Raw genomic sequence first — 16,665 nt, 5'->3', positions numbered from 1 at the left:
ACCGTTAACATAGAGATGGGAACAGGAAGCTGACACAAGAGGAAGGTTCCAGCTATGAAAAAGGAGTCTGCAACCATTAACAGGAATGAGCGGAAGACAATGGATGAATGGATGGATGGATGTTCGTGAAAATTTAAACCAGACAACCACTGTAGTCCCTCCTACATGATAAGCGCCATAATTTTTCTCACTCATGTCTTTTTTTTTGGACTGGTTCCATGGTGTAATGGTTAGCACTCTGGACTTTGAATCCAGTGATCTGAGTTCAAATCTCGGTGGAGTCTCCAGCAAGTCTGTGACGGACATTGAAAGAGGAATTGCATTTTTCTATGGCCAACTCGTGCTACTTGGCTGTGGCTGGTTGGGAGGAGGCTCAGGCCCTAACAACGCTGCCACCACCTTCAATTAAGACCTCAGTTTTGTCCTGGTTGAGCTGGACAAAGTTCTCTGTCACCATGACAGGTAAATGGACATCAACTGGTCCTGAGTCATCAGGAGACACGGCCATGTGAAAAGAAAGAATCGCTGCTAGCTTGACAAAGAACTGCACAAACCAGGTTCAAGCTGGACTTTGGACCCTGGTATCTGCAACGACTCCATCAACTCCTAATCTAGTATCTTTGCTGAGGGTCCAACTATTTTACAGAACATTTGAGCATCACAACACTTAGCAGGACCTTCAAGTTGGATTCTCAGAGACTATTTCCCCAACCACTACATTGGCATCTACACTACCCAGATAGCAGGAGTCTTTGGGCCAGATCCGTTTGAAAGCTTCCTGATCCGGCTGTGGTGCACACATGACGGTTGTGGCCCACACATGAAATACAGGTTTTAACCCGAAAGCTCCAAAATCCAAGGTGAAATGAAAATGTGTGTAACTAACTGGATTCGGTCCGAACATCCGAAGGTGCCAAATACTGAAGTAAAATCAGAACTGGACCAATCCTGGGTCTGGTGTGGTGCTGATCTGCAATCGGGATGCGGGCCGTTTTTGGGCCATCGTGCGTCGAGACACTGTTTGTGTTCAAAGTTAAAATCCCACAATAAGAAGTAGCTGAATCTGACAGGTGAAGGTTTGGAACTACAAGATGGTTGATGTTTCCTTGACTTGATGCTCTGACTGTCAGGGTAGATGACAGCTTCTTCTGCTGCTGCATCTTAGTGGCTAAGATTTGTGTCCAACCAGATCAACTTAAAGAGCTTCAACAGACAAACTGTCCAGTTTAACAACAAATACCAGTCAGTAGGGCTGAGTATCGATTCAGATTTTCCTAATCGATTGGATTCGATTTTCCGAGGTCCGATTCAATTCAATTCACGATTCAATTCGATATCCATTTATTTATTTATTTAAACCTGACCAAGTGACTGACAACACAAAAAAATGAATGAATATAAATCAAATTAAAATAAATTACAAGATAGACAATGTAAATTATGTATATGTATATATACAATGTATATTATTAAAGTATCTCCAAAGATGACACACATAAACAGGACACTCACTTAGCTACAACTGTCTCACAGCTTCTGTGCAATAACACTACAATGGTTGTGACAACTGCATCAGAACAGAATTAAAAGCCATCTGTTGACTCAAATAAATGTAGGCAAATTAAAATAGCGCCAATATCTCCATTTTTTGGAACATGGTCTGTATATTTGAAACATACAATGTAAACTGAAAAACACCATCAGACAAGTGGTGACATTCCATCTTGTTTTCCAGGCATTCTGAACTTCCTGTTTGGGTTTGGTTTGTTTTTCATTCATGCAAAAAAGAAAAGTATTTACAAGTCTAAACAGCTCTGAAGTACTCCTTAAAGGGTTTTCTTGACACACAAATAAAAAAGATCTTGTAAACTTCTTAACAATAATCACAAACCTAAGTCCATAAAACTTCAAGACCTGTCATCCCTTTTCTTACTTGTTGGAGAGAGTAAGATTTTTCTGCATGAAAAGGAGTTGATCAACATGTTGAGGAGTAAGGCAGCTCCTTTTTGCCGTCACAACATCCCCAGTGGTGGAAAAAACCCGCTCGGACGGGACACTGGTACCAGGTACACAAAGGTACCATTTTGCTTGGTGGGCCAATAGGGGATCCTGCTTTGCATGTGTTCTCCACCAGTTGAGAGGATTCTCAGAGAGTGGAATGGGTGTTACTTCCCTGTATATTTTGATTTCATCCTGGGCCTTTTCAAATACAGTTTTCTGTGTAACTGTGTCTTTCCGCATGTAGGCTGACCCTAGGAGAGACATCAGTGCAGAGGATTCCTTTGGTCTCTTTGGTGGAGCAACATCTTCAACGGGATCAGGCACAGCTTCTTCTTTTCCACCAAAAGCAGATGTTTGCTGTTTGAAAATAGCAAGAAAATGATCTGGAAAGACACTTGGAACACAATTCAGAATACAACTGCTTAATATTAAAATAATGAAGACAAATTAAATTTGAGTTGAATACAGTAAAGTACAAAAACTGTAGGAAATACGTTTTTTTTGGTGTCAATAACTTACATTAGAAGCCTCCGCCTGTGCCACAACAGAAGCTTCAGTCACCAGTTGGGAGAATGTGTGGTTCCAGGCCTCATCAGACAAGAAAGGCAGAGCCTTGAAACGAGGGTCTGACGCTGAAGCAACATAGAGCCTGTCCTTCAAGGCACGAACCTTGAAAAGATATATTTGATCACTTAAATATAATTTAATTGGAAATGAATGTGCATGAATGCACACGCATTCACCTGCATACTTTTTAAGCTTACCTTGAATTGAGGTTGTTGTCTGCTGCTGTCCTGACCTCTTTGATGACTGTTGAATCCTGGGGGACACAGCGCATCTCTTCCAACAGTTGTGCATGCAAGGGTGCAATGATGGACAGAGTCGGGGATTTTTCCTCAGACGTGGCAAGAGTGGCTGCTTTCAGTGGCTGAAGGGCTTTGACCACATCCTCTGCTACTCTTTCGTCCACTTCTGTCAACGTGCAGACATCTTTCTCGTTTCTGCGTACTTCAGGTGACAGCAGAGCTGCTGAGATGGCTGGTTGCTGCTCGAGGAAACGGTCCAGCATCTCCAGTGAGCTATTCCAACGCGTCACCACGTCAATCACCATCTTGTGCTCAGGAAGTGCCAGCACTCTTTGCTTCTCACTGAGGATGCGGCTCGCCGTAGAGCTACGATAAAAAAATGCAGCCATGCGTCTGACTCTGCCGAGCAAGCGTGCAGCTGTAGGGACTTAAATTAAGAAGGTGTGCAAAGCAACCAATGTGCAACAAGCCCGTAATCTCCGCAGCGCGGACAATATTTGCTGCATTGTCAGTTCCGATGGCTGGCACCTTGTTCCTAAGCTTCCACTCGCCTATTGCACTGAATAACAGTTCACTGAGTTTTCTCGCTGTGTGGCTGGTTTCCACGGCTCTGGTTTGAAGAACATGGCATGCGAGGACCCAGTCGCTAATGTAGTGAGCTGTAATGGTCAGATATGAATCTGTTGCTCTTGACGTCCAACAATCACAAGTCAATGCCACGTTCTCTGCTGAGTGAAGCGAAGTTTCGATGCTTTGTTTTAAGCTTGCGTTCATGTTTGGTATTGTCACTTCACTTAGGTGTTTGCGAGTCGGCAAAATGTAGCGCGGCTCCCAAGGTTTTATGAGACCTCGGAAACGGTCGTTTCCCCGATGCTGTAAAGTCGAATGTCTTTGCATATAAAAACTGCGACAGCCTCGGTTATCTTATACCTGCTCCAGGCTGCGTTGTTTGAGCCGTGTCGACTGGTTTTCTGCTGGGTGATGTCTTGACAAGTGGAGATTTGTCGTATTCCCACAGTACTTTACCATCCCGTTGCATAGTTTGCATATTGCCCCCCCCCCCCAAGTCGTCGTTTTCTCCGTCCTTAAAACCAAAGTGCACCCAAACATCGGCCTTTAATCTCACCGAGTGTGCCTTCAGGGTTGTGCTTCAGTCCGCCATGTTTGCTTGACTGGTAGTAAATTCTCGCAAGATCACATTCCATTAAAACTGCCGCCAAACGCTGATCACGCGAGACTGCCAGAGTTGATACACAGGCTGTTCTCTGCGAGTTAGGAATCGATCTGTGGGTTTTATGAATCGATATCAAACCATGAAAAGGAAAATTGATTCAAATGGATTAAATCGATTTTTTTAACCCAGCCCTACTCATTAACGATAAATCTTCCATGCAAACCAAAGTTAAACACGGTGTTCCCCAAGGTTCAGTGCTGGGGCCGATACTCTTCACTTTATATATGCTTCCTTTAGGTCATATTATTCAAAAACACTCCATACATTTCCATTGTTTCACAGATGATAATCAATTATATTTATCAATAAAGCCGGATGAAGGCCAACAGTTATCCAAACTACAAGCATGCATTCCAGACATGAAGGCCTGGATGACTTATAACTTGTTACTGTTCAACTCTGATAAGACAGAAGTTCCTGTGCTTGGCCCAAAACCCCTTAGAGACATTATCTAGTGATGTCACTGCTCTATTGTGACTCTTTATTATCATATATTTTTATTTACTTTATTATCAGGCTGTACTAACAAGTGGTTGAAGACTCTGCAGCTGGTCCACAATGCAGGTGCACGCATAGAAATAAAGCGTAAAGCATAGACAAGAAGCATAGACAGAAACTAGGAAGAGAGAGCACATCACGCAAATCTTAGCTTCGCTGCACTGGCCTCCAGTAAAATCCAGAGTAGTGTTTAAAATCCTTCTCCCAGCTTGTGAAGCTCTTAAAGGACAATTCCAGTGCAAAACAAACCAAATGTGTGTTCTTGTATTATTAATTATTTTTGAAGAATTGCAGGGATGTATTTTTGCAACATTCAAAAGTAACCTGGTTTGGTTGCATACTGCAAATTAGCTCTCAACACAGGTTTAACAGAAAAGTCACGCAGAATCTCGTGTCTTTCATGATGTTTCTTGTGTTGCAGCAGGTATCTGGAGGGTGGGGAGCTGTTCATTCCTCCTAGTTGGAAGCACCTGGGCCCATTTTTGATTTATTGTTGTGTTTTTTTTTAGTTAAATACATTCATTATTCGCTTTCAACCTGCGTCTCCCACTCTTTTGTCATGGCTTCAGTGTCATGTTTGGAAAAATGGTTTCTCCCCACTGTGCATTCTCATGTATCTTTTCAGGCGTCCCTTTACCGAGAATCTTTTAGCACAAACTGAGCAGGGGAATGGTTTCTCCCCAGTGTGCGTTCTTATGTGTTTTTTCAGTTGTGCCTTTATCAAGAATCTTTTAGCACAAAGTGTGCAGGGGAATGGTTTCTCCCCAGTGTGCGTTCTCATGTGTTTTTTCAGATTTCCACTGTCTGACCATCTTTTTCCACAAATTGAGCAGGGGAATGGTTTCTCCCCAGTGTGTGTTCTCGTGGTTTTTCAGATATCTCTTTTCTGAGAATCTTGTGCCACAAATTGAGCAGAGGAATGGTTTCTCTCTAGTATGTGTTCTTATGTGGCTTTTCAAATATCCTTGAACAGAGAACATTTTTCCACAAATGGAGCAGGGGAATGGCTTCTCCCCTGTGTGAGTTCTCATGTGCATTTTCAGATGCCCTTTTTCTGAGAATCTTGTGCCACAAACTGAGCAGGGGAATGGTTTCTCCCCATTGTGCATTTTCATGTGTCTTTTCAGACTTCTCTTTTCTGAGAATCTTTTGCCACAAACTGAGCAGGGGAATGGTTTCTCTCCAGTGTGTCTTCTCATGTGTCTTCTCAAATTACCCTTTTCTGAGAATCTTCTGCCACAAACTGAGCATGGGAATGGTTTCTCCCCAGTGTGTGTTCTCATGTGATTATTCAAACTCCTTCTGTTCCTAAAATCTTTACTGCATGTTGAGCACCTAAAGGGACGCTCATCCTTCCTGACTTCTGTCTCAGACTCAGAAGGACCAAAGTTCACGTTCCTGATGATCTCTGATTCTCTTTCAGTCTTTACTTTTTGCTCTTTTGAGCTGCAATGACTCACTTCCTGTCCTGGTCTCAATTTCTGAAGCAAATTCCTCCTTGAGCCAAAGGGTTCCTTGTGCTCAGAGGTGGCCGTGTTATCAGGTCTGACCCAATCATCCTCACTGACTTCAGGCTCAGCTTCAGAAGAGTCTGACATCTGGTCTTCAGTCTGGGGTTGTACAAGTGGATCTGGATCTACCTTGCTGGCTGGTTCGGGTTCTGGTCCTCCACTCTCTTCTCCATCAGCTTCTGTTTTCAGAGGATGAACTGGGCTGCTGCTCAGAGACTCTTCTTTCAAGTTCTCCTCAGTTAGACTCTGATGAAGCTGTGGGAACTGAGGTTTCTCTTCGTCCCCTTCACTCTTCACAGGGACCAGAGTGAAGGGGAACGTGGTGATATCAGCCTCCTGCTGCCCTTGAAGCTGCCCTCCCTCCTCACTGGTCCAGAGCTCCTCCCACTCCTCTTTAATGTGGGGGGGCTCTGGGTCCTGCAGCTCAGGGGGAACCTCTTCTTTAATCACCAGCAGCTGCTCCACATCTGCAGGACACAAACAGCAACATCAGAAATCTCTTCATGTGACTCTGAAACAGCGGAGCAACAGACAGAAACAGAAATCAACTCAATGAAAAGAGACGTCCTGCTACTGACGACCAGTCAGCAAACTGGGAACAGAAATGCTGGCTTCAGATGCTTGGATCAACGTTGGGTCACCCAGGTCAAAGGTCATAGGTCCCCATCACTGAATGGTTTTGTCCATTCATAATCACAAGGTGAGGTTTAACCACTCTAACAACACCAAATAGCCGTCAGCTATTAAAATCTTCTATGTTTCTATGTTTTAACATTCCTGCTCAGTTGGAACACAATGGCCCGCATTACAGACACAACAAGACTGGGGACACTTGCTGGCTACCATTAGCATGAGTACCGCCTCCCAGTGTCCTGGTCAGTGTGTGGGGTCCAGGGACATCCTGGCCACTGGGAAAAGTGGGGCAATTCTTGAATGGCCGGTCCAGCCCAGGCCGGCTGGGCAGTGAACAAAAATAACTTTTTAATAGGCCTGTATAGTTTCCATTATAGGAGGCACAGTGGTGCAGTGGTTCACCCTGTCACCTCACAGCAACAAGGTTCTGGGTTCTAGCCCCTGCTCAGGCACAGGATCTTTCTGTGTGAGTCTGCATGTTCTCCCTGTTCCTACGTGGGTTCTCTCCAGGTTTTCTGGCTTTGCATTTGTATTGTACATGTAGCTGAGTCAATGACTATGATATCATTTTACTCTTAATTTGGTGAACTTTCTAAACCTCTAATACTGTAATATTGTAGTAGGAACAGTGTGATAGCCTTTTATTTAGAAGTGGAAACTCTTCTCATTGTTCTATACTGTTGATGAATGGTTGATGGTCTTCAAAGTTCCTGTTCATGTTGGAGCACTGGAGGTCTGAACCACTGAGACACTCAAAGAGCTGCATGAGTGACGACACTTCAAGCTGGCAGAACGACTCCAGCCAGGGTCCTGCTGAGTGTTGTGATGCTCCGTGTTTAGCTGTCAAGCTAGCAGCTCTGGACTCACTGATCTGGACTGAAACTGCATTGAAATGAAACAACAGAGCTTCACTGGTGTCTGCAGGAGGTTTGCCTTTGGATTTTGTCCCCCAAAGTGACTGTAACATTGGTTCATTCTGACGGGACTCATTTGGATATCATGTGACTTGCTGCAGGAGACAGAGAGACTGCTGACACGTGTGTGTGTGTCTGTGTGTGTGCATGTGTGTGCTGACTGAGTCAGTGCTGCTCTTTCAGCATCACCATCCTGGTCCTCCTGATGTGTCTGGTGGTCTTCAGCCTGGCAGCAACCACCTTCAGCTGCTCCACAGCTTTCCTCATGTGTCTGATCCATGATGGTGGTAGAATGGAGCTCCATCATCAGAACAAGTCCCACCAACATTGTGCTGCCTGCTCTTTGACTTTTACTGACTTGTTGTTGCTGATTTGATCCACCATCTTTATCTGAGGGGGCACTGAGCAGGTCTGGGATCATGGATGGGATTGGACCACCTTTGCCTTCAGAAAAACAATCCAATCCTTCTTTCTGGCTCCTGAAGGTGGAGTTTGTCTCTGGGATTTTTCCACAAAATTTTAGAAGTTAAAAACCCCACAAATCCTGATGGACTCCCAACATTACTGGATTAAGAGTTGACAAAATGATCTGCAGCAGCGGAAAAATCTGCTGAAAAGGGTGCGTGATACAGTGTCAGCTTCCTCTCATCTCTCTGTCACACCGCTGTGTGTGTGTGTGTGTATCTTCTCGTGACACACACGCACACACACACACACACACACACACACACACACACACACCCTCCCAACCCCACTGCCTCCATCACCATCAATCACTGCTTGGACCCTAACGAGCCAGGACGTAGCCCGTCAGGTTCCAGCACAGCTTTTTGCTGCGTTGGGCTGCACTCAGAATGACGTTTCTCTTTCTCTCTCTCTCCCTTCAGAAAGTAACAGATGAGCCACAAACTGAATGTGGACCAGATTCACTGCAGAAGCTGAAGAATCCATTGGAAAAGGCAGCACTGAGAGGACAGGTTCACCTCCTCTCTTTCCCTCCGAGCCCTGTCATTGATGCGTCTCAGCATCTTGGGAGAGTTCCTTCTCTGCTTTGTCACAGATCTGAACCCCCTACCATCAAACCACGTTCCATCAAAGAAAGAGGACTTTGGTCAACTTGGGCCATGAGAAGTCCAGAACACATGACTTGGATATGGAGGTTTGTTAGAGTTTGCAAAGGGAAACAGGAGGCTGTTGTTGAGGAGTGGATGGGTGAGAAAGGAGAGTGGAGCTGTTCAGGTGCAAACAGAGTTCAGGTGCTCCAAACAAGAAGCTGAGAACAGGACAAGAAGACAAACAAGAGGTTTAACACAACGCCAACCCTTCAGTTTGGTAAATATCGGCTACATTGAGAGCTCTTATAATTCTGACTTTATTTTGTAAGTTGATCTCAGAATTGGAACCAGAAATGTTTTTTTAGTTTTCTTTTTTAATTTGGCCCCGAGGGACTGCCACCTCCTCCTGGTCAGGGGTTTGGGGCCTCAGGGACCCTCAGAGTTCCACCAGCAGAAGCTCAAGCCCTGTTCAAACTACGCTACTTTTTGTTAGCGACAGGCCCTGCTGTTCACACCATCGGCGCTCAATCAGGCTGCTGTTCACACTACAAGATTTGTCGGTGCACAGGAGTGTTCAGACTACAGGATTTTCCCTGTCAGGAGGCGTGGCCAACTGCACAGCTGACCAGGAAACTCTTGGACGCAGCGCACGCCCCTTTCATTGTAAACATGGAGGTGGAGCAGAACGCAGCCCTCCAGGTCCTTAGTGCGCTACCATGGAGCCAAGAATCCTGTGTCCAAGGATATGGTGAACCCTTCCTAGAATCCATGCCCCTCCTCATTGTTGTTGGTGGCTCTGCGTCACTCCCCCACTGCCAGAGCTCCCATGTCTGCTGTCATTGGCTGCAGCTCCGTTTACGTCACTGCCACAAGTCCTGATATCCAGCAGTGCTGGTGTCCACTTTTTGTCACCGACGTCGCATGCGACCTCCCAGTCCACTGTCTTGGATCTGTTCACCCTCATTACTGTAGTGTGGTGGTCATTAATGCCTCAGCCTGATTGGGGGAGGGAAGTCACTGATGCCTAAAATCTTGGAGTGAACTGGGCTTTAGCCTTCATGTGGGACCAGGTTGAACCGGTCTGAGGGTGAAGGTCTGACAAAGTGTAATCCAATTACATGACAACAACAGTGATCCAGAGACCCACCTACCCCCCCCCCCAACACCACCACACCCTTTCCCGCCGCAGTCGCCATCATGTGCCCCTTCACATTTCTGTCTGCCCCCTTATAAATGCCCGTCGAGAACCGGCCCTGCTGCAGCTCCACTTCTTGGACTGAATGAGGGGCCCAGCAGGTCCCTGCGGGGACTCACCTGCTCTGTCCAGCCTGACTCGGGGCTTCAGCACGGCATCGAGCAGCAACCTCTGCCGGCGGTTCTCCCGCTCGTACTCCGCCACGGTTTCCTCCAGCAGAGCCACGATCTGCTCCGCGGCCGCCGCCAGCCGCTCGGTGAGCAGCGCTCTCAGCACCGGGACTCCAGCCGCTGAGTCTCCTTCTCCCAGCTGCAGCAGGAAGTCTTCAGCGGCGGCGAGGATCCGCTCCTGGACCGACACCCGCAGCAGCTGCGCGGCGCACATGTTGAGGTTCTACCGGCGCCACTCAGCCTTCAGGAGACAAAGACCGAGGCGGGGGTTCACGGACTTCTCCTTCTTTCCTTGTTGTGTTCAAAGCTTCCCGCGTCTTCTTCTCGTTTTTTGAAGTGCGTATTGATGACGTATGTGGTGACGTCCGAAGCCTCGCCAGCCGGCAGTGACCACGTGACTGATTCAGGACCTGCTTCTCCGGCTTGGCGTGAGATTCTAAATCTAAAGCAGTGAAACGCCGTGGTTTCCTCCCTCTGGTCCGCGCATCTGTTGGAGTTTCGTTTCCAGAGGTGAACCAGCGAGGAAGAGCAGGTTTTCCCCGTCTGGGAACATCTGGAGTTGATTTCTCCTCATCAGCTCTGCTCCTACTGATGACTGTAGGAATTTTTCAACAAGTCATCATTAATCAATCAGAAGGACCCACAGAGTCTATATTGCGCTGTTCAAAATCTGAAGAGGACACCCTCTAGTCTAAAGTGATCCTTAAATGTGACAACAGTTGATAACAAACTACCAGAAGAGAAACCAGCCTGTTGCATATCAAAGTATTTGTAGCTGGGTCAGTGTGACTGTGAGCCTTCATCTTAACAGCTAAATTGATCCTTAAATGTGACAACAGTTGATAACAAACTACCAGAAGAGAAACCAGTCTGTTGCATATCAAAGTATTTGTAGCAGGGTCAGTGTGACTGTGAGCCTTCATAGCCAGCATGAAGGAGCTGGTTTTATCTTTGCTGGGGAAATCCCACACACACTGCTCTCAGTTCCAAATGTGTGTGTCCTCACTCCTCCGTCCTCCTGCTGCCCTCAGAATACAGACACAATTCAACCTGGCAAGTTTGGAGCATAGAAGTGCTCCTGAAGAGATGTGTGTCAGCCCACAGCTGGCTGTTCTTACCTGGAACCTCAAGATGAAACTGCTTCCACAGATTGGAAATGAATCTGATGTTGACTTTTGGACAAATCACCTGTTCATCAGTTCATCATCACTTCCATCCATTTCTACTGCTTATCTTGTTATAGAAAGGAGTCTATCTGCTGTGTGACTGAGGCAGTTACTGTGAGCTGCTGCATGTCTCAGTGTGTGTGTGTGTGTGGGGGGGGGGGCTGTGTGTGTGTCAGTGACGTGCGGTCAGGGGAGGCAAGTGAGGCCGTGCCTTGCCCGTCATCATGGAAAGAAAAAAATGTAAATTGAAAAAAATAAAAGCAATTATTGTATTTTTCCTTTGATTTGTACGATAAAGTTATTTTGCTTTTAACTCAACCAGTTTTAAGTTATTTTTTATTCAAAATCACAGTTTTTTCATATTTATCGTTTAAATACTGAGAAGAGATGTGCGGTGAGGCACCAGGCAGCTGAGCCTCACCAGGCATTGCTCAATGACTCGGCTAACTGTGCTGCATGCTACGCAGGGAGCCCGTATTGCTGTCTCTTTCTATGGCGCTATTAAAATGTTCAAATACTTCTGCTAAACAAACTACATTTCTATAGTTTAGCTGGTGAATATCATGTAGAGTGTTTTTGTATACACTAAGTGTACGTGTTTCTTGTGCTGAGCGATCATAAAAACGGCTGCGAAAAGGTGCCGGGTGAGGCACGCAGTTCTCCTGCCTCATGGAGGAGGCGCTAGTGAGCCCAGGGATTCTGCTTGCGCCTCCTCCGGTCCGCTGCAGAAGAAGAAGTGACAGCGAGCTACAATTTACTGTTAGGAAAGTCAAGTGCAGTCATTCAGTTATTGTTTTTCTCCTGAGTGGCCGTAATGTCACAATGGAGGATTCCATTTCTAAGCTAAAACAATTTTCTAAATTGGATTTTCAATGGAAGCAGGAGGTTCACGCTAAAGTATCCAGAGCGCTGAAGAAGCTGTGGCAGAAAGAAGCCAAAACATGGAGAACATTTTTTGACTGTTTTTATTATTAAATGCAGGTTTTTTTTCATATGTTGACAGATCTGATTGTGATGGAGTCGGTGCCTCACCAGCCATGAACCTCACCACACGTCACTGTCTTCCAGTGAACGTCCAACTATCCTCTGAAATAAGAGATGAATCTTTCCCTGCTGAGACTCCTGATCTCTGACTGTCACTAGCATGTGCTAGCAGAGTACAGCACTCCTTCTTCATGATCTGTCTTTGTCTCTGACCAGCTCTCCTGCTCTCTTTCCTCCTACCAGTCAAAGCAGACATCCGCACCTACTGATCTTGGATCTGCTGCCCGTTCCTGCCTGGTAAAAGAAGGAACCAGCACCTGGTTCTCCAGGCTGAATGAACTCCAGGACGTTGGCCAGCCGTGTCAGTTGAAACCTTATTTGTCCAAATAGAGAAAATATAAGTCTGATTGTTGATGAAAGATGTCATCATGGCTTTGAAACTGTGGTTGGGGACCAGCCAACATGAGCACATTCTAGAAGAATAGCAGTAAAAACAGGAAGTGTCAGTTAGCAAGTACTCACCAGTCTGTCACTATCATACTTGATTCTAGTGGAACAAAATGGCTGCTGCTGACTGTGCTGCCTGGTGGAGGATCACTCTTCACCATCCTCTCAGGCCTTGATGGAACCAAAAAGGCCAGTTCCTGGAGAAGATCCTCTAGGGGTCCAGGTTAAAGCGGTGCCCCAGCTGGCACCAGGATCTGACCCAGGTCCTGCATGGGAGATACTGTCAGTTCTGTTCTGCCCTGCTCACAACCACAGGCTGGTGTTGAGGCCTGCAGCAACCAGGGCCCCAGTCACCAAGAGTATAAAGGCTGGTCATTGTGGCAGTGGGAGGAGTCAAAATGAAGACAGACCAATGAGAGCAGGACGTTCCTGGAGAAGTCAGAAGAACTTGACCATGTTTCCTACAGTACCCAGGAGGTTTGGTAGTTGTTGGGATGGAAGCTCCAAAAGCAAAGAGCAGACAGCAGGATATCAAAAGAAAAGATCCAGACACTAAAACTACAAGTAGAAACAAGAAGAAATACTAAAAGCTTTGGAAAGATACTACAAGGTTGGATATACATTATTATATACACTACTATTCTCACTGACTCCTAAAGAGGGACAGGAAACATTAGAATGTGGATCAGATCAGCTGATTTCAGTGTTGAGTCCATCCCTCCATCCACTTTCTATTCTTATCCTTCAAGGGTCATGGGGGGGGGGGGGCGATCCCAGGTGACATTGGGCAAGAGGCAGGGTTCACCCTGGACAGGTCACCAGTCCATCAGGAGAAATGAGGTGGTCGGCATCATGCAACCTAAACTAAAACATTAGTCAGATCAAATTCAGATTAAAGCAAGAGTCTCCAGATCAAAGTCAGAATTCCTGATGATGTCATCAGGGCTTTGACAGTAACTAGAATTCTGTGTTTGATCTCAGGAGGACATGAAAGAAAGACAATTGAGAAAAGTATATGAGACCACGGCGGCATGATGGTGCAGTGGTTAGCACTGTGGCCTCACAGCAAGAAGGTTCTGGGTTTGAGTCCAGGCTCGGGTGCAGAATCTGCATCTTCTCCCCGTTCATGCATGGGTTCTCTCTGGTACTCCGGCTCCTTCCCACCGTCCAAAGATGTGTAATTTGGGACGAGGCTGATTGGACACTCTAAATTGACCGTAGGTATGAATGTGAGTGTGAATGGTTGTTCGTCTCTGTATGTTGGCCCTGCAATGGACTGGCGACCTGTCCAGGGTGAACCCTGCCTCTGGCCTGTAGATGCTGGGATAGGCTCCACCCCCCTTGACCATCAATGTAGGTGTTTTGTTAATTGCATGCCACATGAAATTATTAGTGGTCACTTTTCTAGCGACTGTCTCACAGTAGCAAGACAAGAACACTTCTACTTTTGACGTTGACAGTTTGTTCAACACTGAACTTCATCCAGTACCATGTTGTCAAACACTGGAACCTCCACAGTGCCTGAACAAGGACTTGAACCCTGGACCCTCAGATTAAAACTCTGATGCTCTACCGTCTGAGCTCCTCAGGCTCTTTCTACAGCATTGAGACAGGAACAGAAACACCTGTGAAGGTCAAACTGATGCTTTCTTGACTTGTTCAGTCCTCCATGTTAAAGTCCACCAGGCTTTTGATTGGCTCTGATTCTCTGTGGCAAAATCCAACAAGAGGCTCCAAAAATGTCCTGAATGTCACAAGGTAAGGCGATTTTATTTGTAGAGCCCATTTTCACCAACAGTTTGTCTCAAAGGGCTTCACATGGCATCATAACAACATCCTCTGCCGTTAGACCCTCACATCGACTGAGGAAAAACTCCATAGAAAACCCTTTTAACAGGGAAAAATCTGAGAAACCTCTGGGTGAGCAACAGAGGAGGATCCCTCACCCAGGACGGACAGACATGCAGTAGATGTTGCTACAGACAAGAAAACAGTTTACAATGCAGAATGTGAGAAACATGGAAATGTTAATGACAGTTGAAGAAGGAAGCTTCTGGTAGGGGAGGCAGGGAGAGCAAGCCAGCTTGATGGGGGACTGGATGGTAGACTGGATGGTAGACTGGTTCATGGAAGGGGAGGCAGGGAGAGCCATCAAGCCAGCTTGATGGGGGACTGGATGGCAGACTGGTTCATGGAAGGGGAGCGCAGGCCAGTGTGACAGTAGGGAATAAGGGGGGGGGAGCGGTGCAGGCGGCGGTTGGAGGAGTTTCCAGTAAAGTTGTGTGTCATCTGCATAACAGTGAACAGAGGGCAGTAGAATATCAAATCTAGAGGTTTGGTCCATTGTATCACGATGACATCAAAGACAAAATTCTGAAATCAAAGAGTAAAAAAAATTCTGGGTTCAAAGAATTCTGAAGTCAAGTTTTGGAAGTCGACCATGAACATGAACCTCCAAGTCTGAAGTTTAAACTGGTAGCTGTGGTTTGACTGGTTTGTTGTTTAAGTTACCAGGTTTGTAACAACTTTCCCATTCAGGGCCTTGAATTTCAGGGGAGTCCTTCGACAAAGTCATGTCCAAATAAGGGCATTTCTGGTTCCTTGAAGCTGCCTTTGATGCTCAGCCACAGGTAAATCCCTCCTCCTGGTAACAGGACAAAGTAAACATTGTCCCCATGGTACTGAATCAGGGAGATTTGAATGTGTGGGGTTTCTTTGTTCTTCATCTTCATGACTGAACAGAGAAGCTTTAGTTGATGGCAGTTTTCAAAGTGGAGCTGCTGCCAAAGGGGCTTTCCTCCATTGTCAGGGTCCTGCTTCTATTTGGGCGGTGAGGACTCTTTCTGAGCCGCTTCTTGAAGGGAAGTGAAACAATGTGTGAGTGAGTGACTGCTGGAGCAGAGAAACATCTGACAGAAACTCCTTCAAGAGGAAATCTGCTCTCACAGTCCTGGTGTCCTAGCAGCAGGGTTTGATTGACAGCTAGCCTGTCCTCTAATCTGAGCGGTGTCTTCTAGGTGATGTCCCTCCCTCCCTAACGGTGCTGCCCCCCTCCAGCCAGGAGCTGCAGCAGGGGAGGGTCACGCTGGTGTTGTTGGCCAACAAGGGCTTCCCTTCAGACTGGAGTCTGGCCTGGAAGGTGGACGGCAGCAGCAGCGGCGGGGAGGAGAGCAGGAGCCCCGGGGTGCTGGAGAAGGACGGCCTCTACAGCTGGAGCAGCACCCTGAGGCTCCCCGCAGACCAGTGGAGGAAGGTGGGCTGGGTGAGCTGTGAGGCCACCCAGGGCTCCCAGACTCCAGTGTCAGAGGTGCTGAGGAGAGACCAGTGTTCCCAGTCCTGACCTGACTCACTGGGACTCTGAACTCTGCAACAGTTTTCCTCTGTAAACGTTGCCATCAGAATGTTTGCTGCTCCATTTTGATTGTTGCTCTCCAGCTTCAGCTCAATAAAAACCTCTTCATCACATCAGTCCCATGTGGAGCTGCGTTGTTCCAACAACACTGAGCTCTCAGCTCATAGCAGTTCTACAATAAAGGTTCCAACACAACGTTCCATTGATCCATGAACAAAGCAGGCAGTGAGACCATGATGATGTCACATCTGTCCACTGTCCAGATGTCAGAGCTGAAAATGATAGGATACCATGTTCCCTTCAACAACAGTCCAGCAGAAAGCCACCATGAAGACCTGAGGAGAAGCAAGGCAGCTCACCACAGTCAGGAACTCCCAGTCACCTCAACAAGGTTTCTGTCCACTCACGTTCAACCAGACCAGCAGATCACCTGCATCCCCACTGCCTCACCACCAGAGGGCAGTAGAACATCAACCATAGAGGCTCCCACTGAGGAATGAACACCACCACCAGCAGACGGCACTCCCTCTCTGACAGCATTTAAAGGAGGTTTCCTGGAGTGACTGGTCTGATCAGTCACTCCAGCTTCCAGTAAACCATTCAGTTGAAAATACCAGCAAGTCCCATAAACCTCCTGAACATAGAGAGGGAAACATCCCTCAGAATAAGGACACACAATAAAAACCAAAGAAATGCTTG

At 46.6% G+C, this 16,665-nt stretch overlaps 1 non-coding gene and 1 pseudogene across 1 annotated transcript; both read left to right on the top strand.

The window, feature by feature from the left end:
• The first annotated feature begins 212 nt into the window (after positions 1 to 212).
• On the top strand, positions 213 to 284 carry trnaq-uug (transfer RNA glutamine (anticodon UUG)). The gene has a single exon. It is a non-coding gene; the product is annotated as a tRNA-Gln (tRNA).
• A 6,616-nt stretch (positions 285 to 6,900) lies between these two features.
• On the top strand, positions 6,901 to 16,193 carry LOC147270503 (Ig kappa-b4 chain C region pseudogene; annotated as a pseudogene).
• The last annotated feature ends 472 nt before the right edge of the window (positions 16,194 to 16,665 follow it).

This window comes from Aulostomus chinensis, chromosome 1 (genome assembly GCF_037954235.1).
Source record: "Aulostomus chinensis isolate RoL2024-O1b breed Wild chromosome 1, RoL_Achi_v1.0, whole genome shotgun sequence".
Classification (NCBI taxonomy): Eukaryota; Metazoa; Chordata; class Actinopteri; order Syngnathiformes; family Aulostomidae; genus Aulostomus; species Aulostomus chinensis.
The sequence above is the reverse complement of the archived record's forward strand: the minus strand, read 5'-3'. Positions and strand labels throughout refer to the sequence as shown.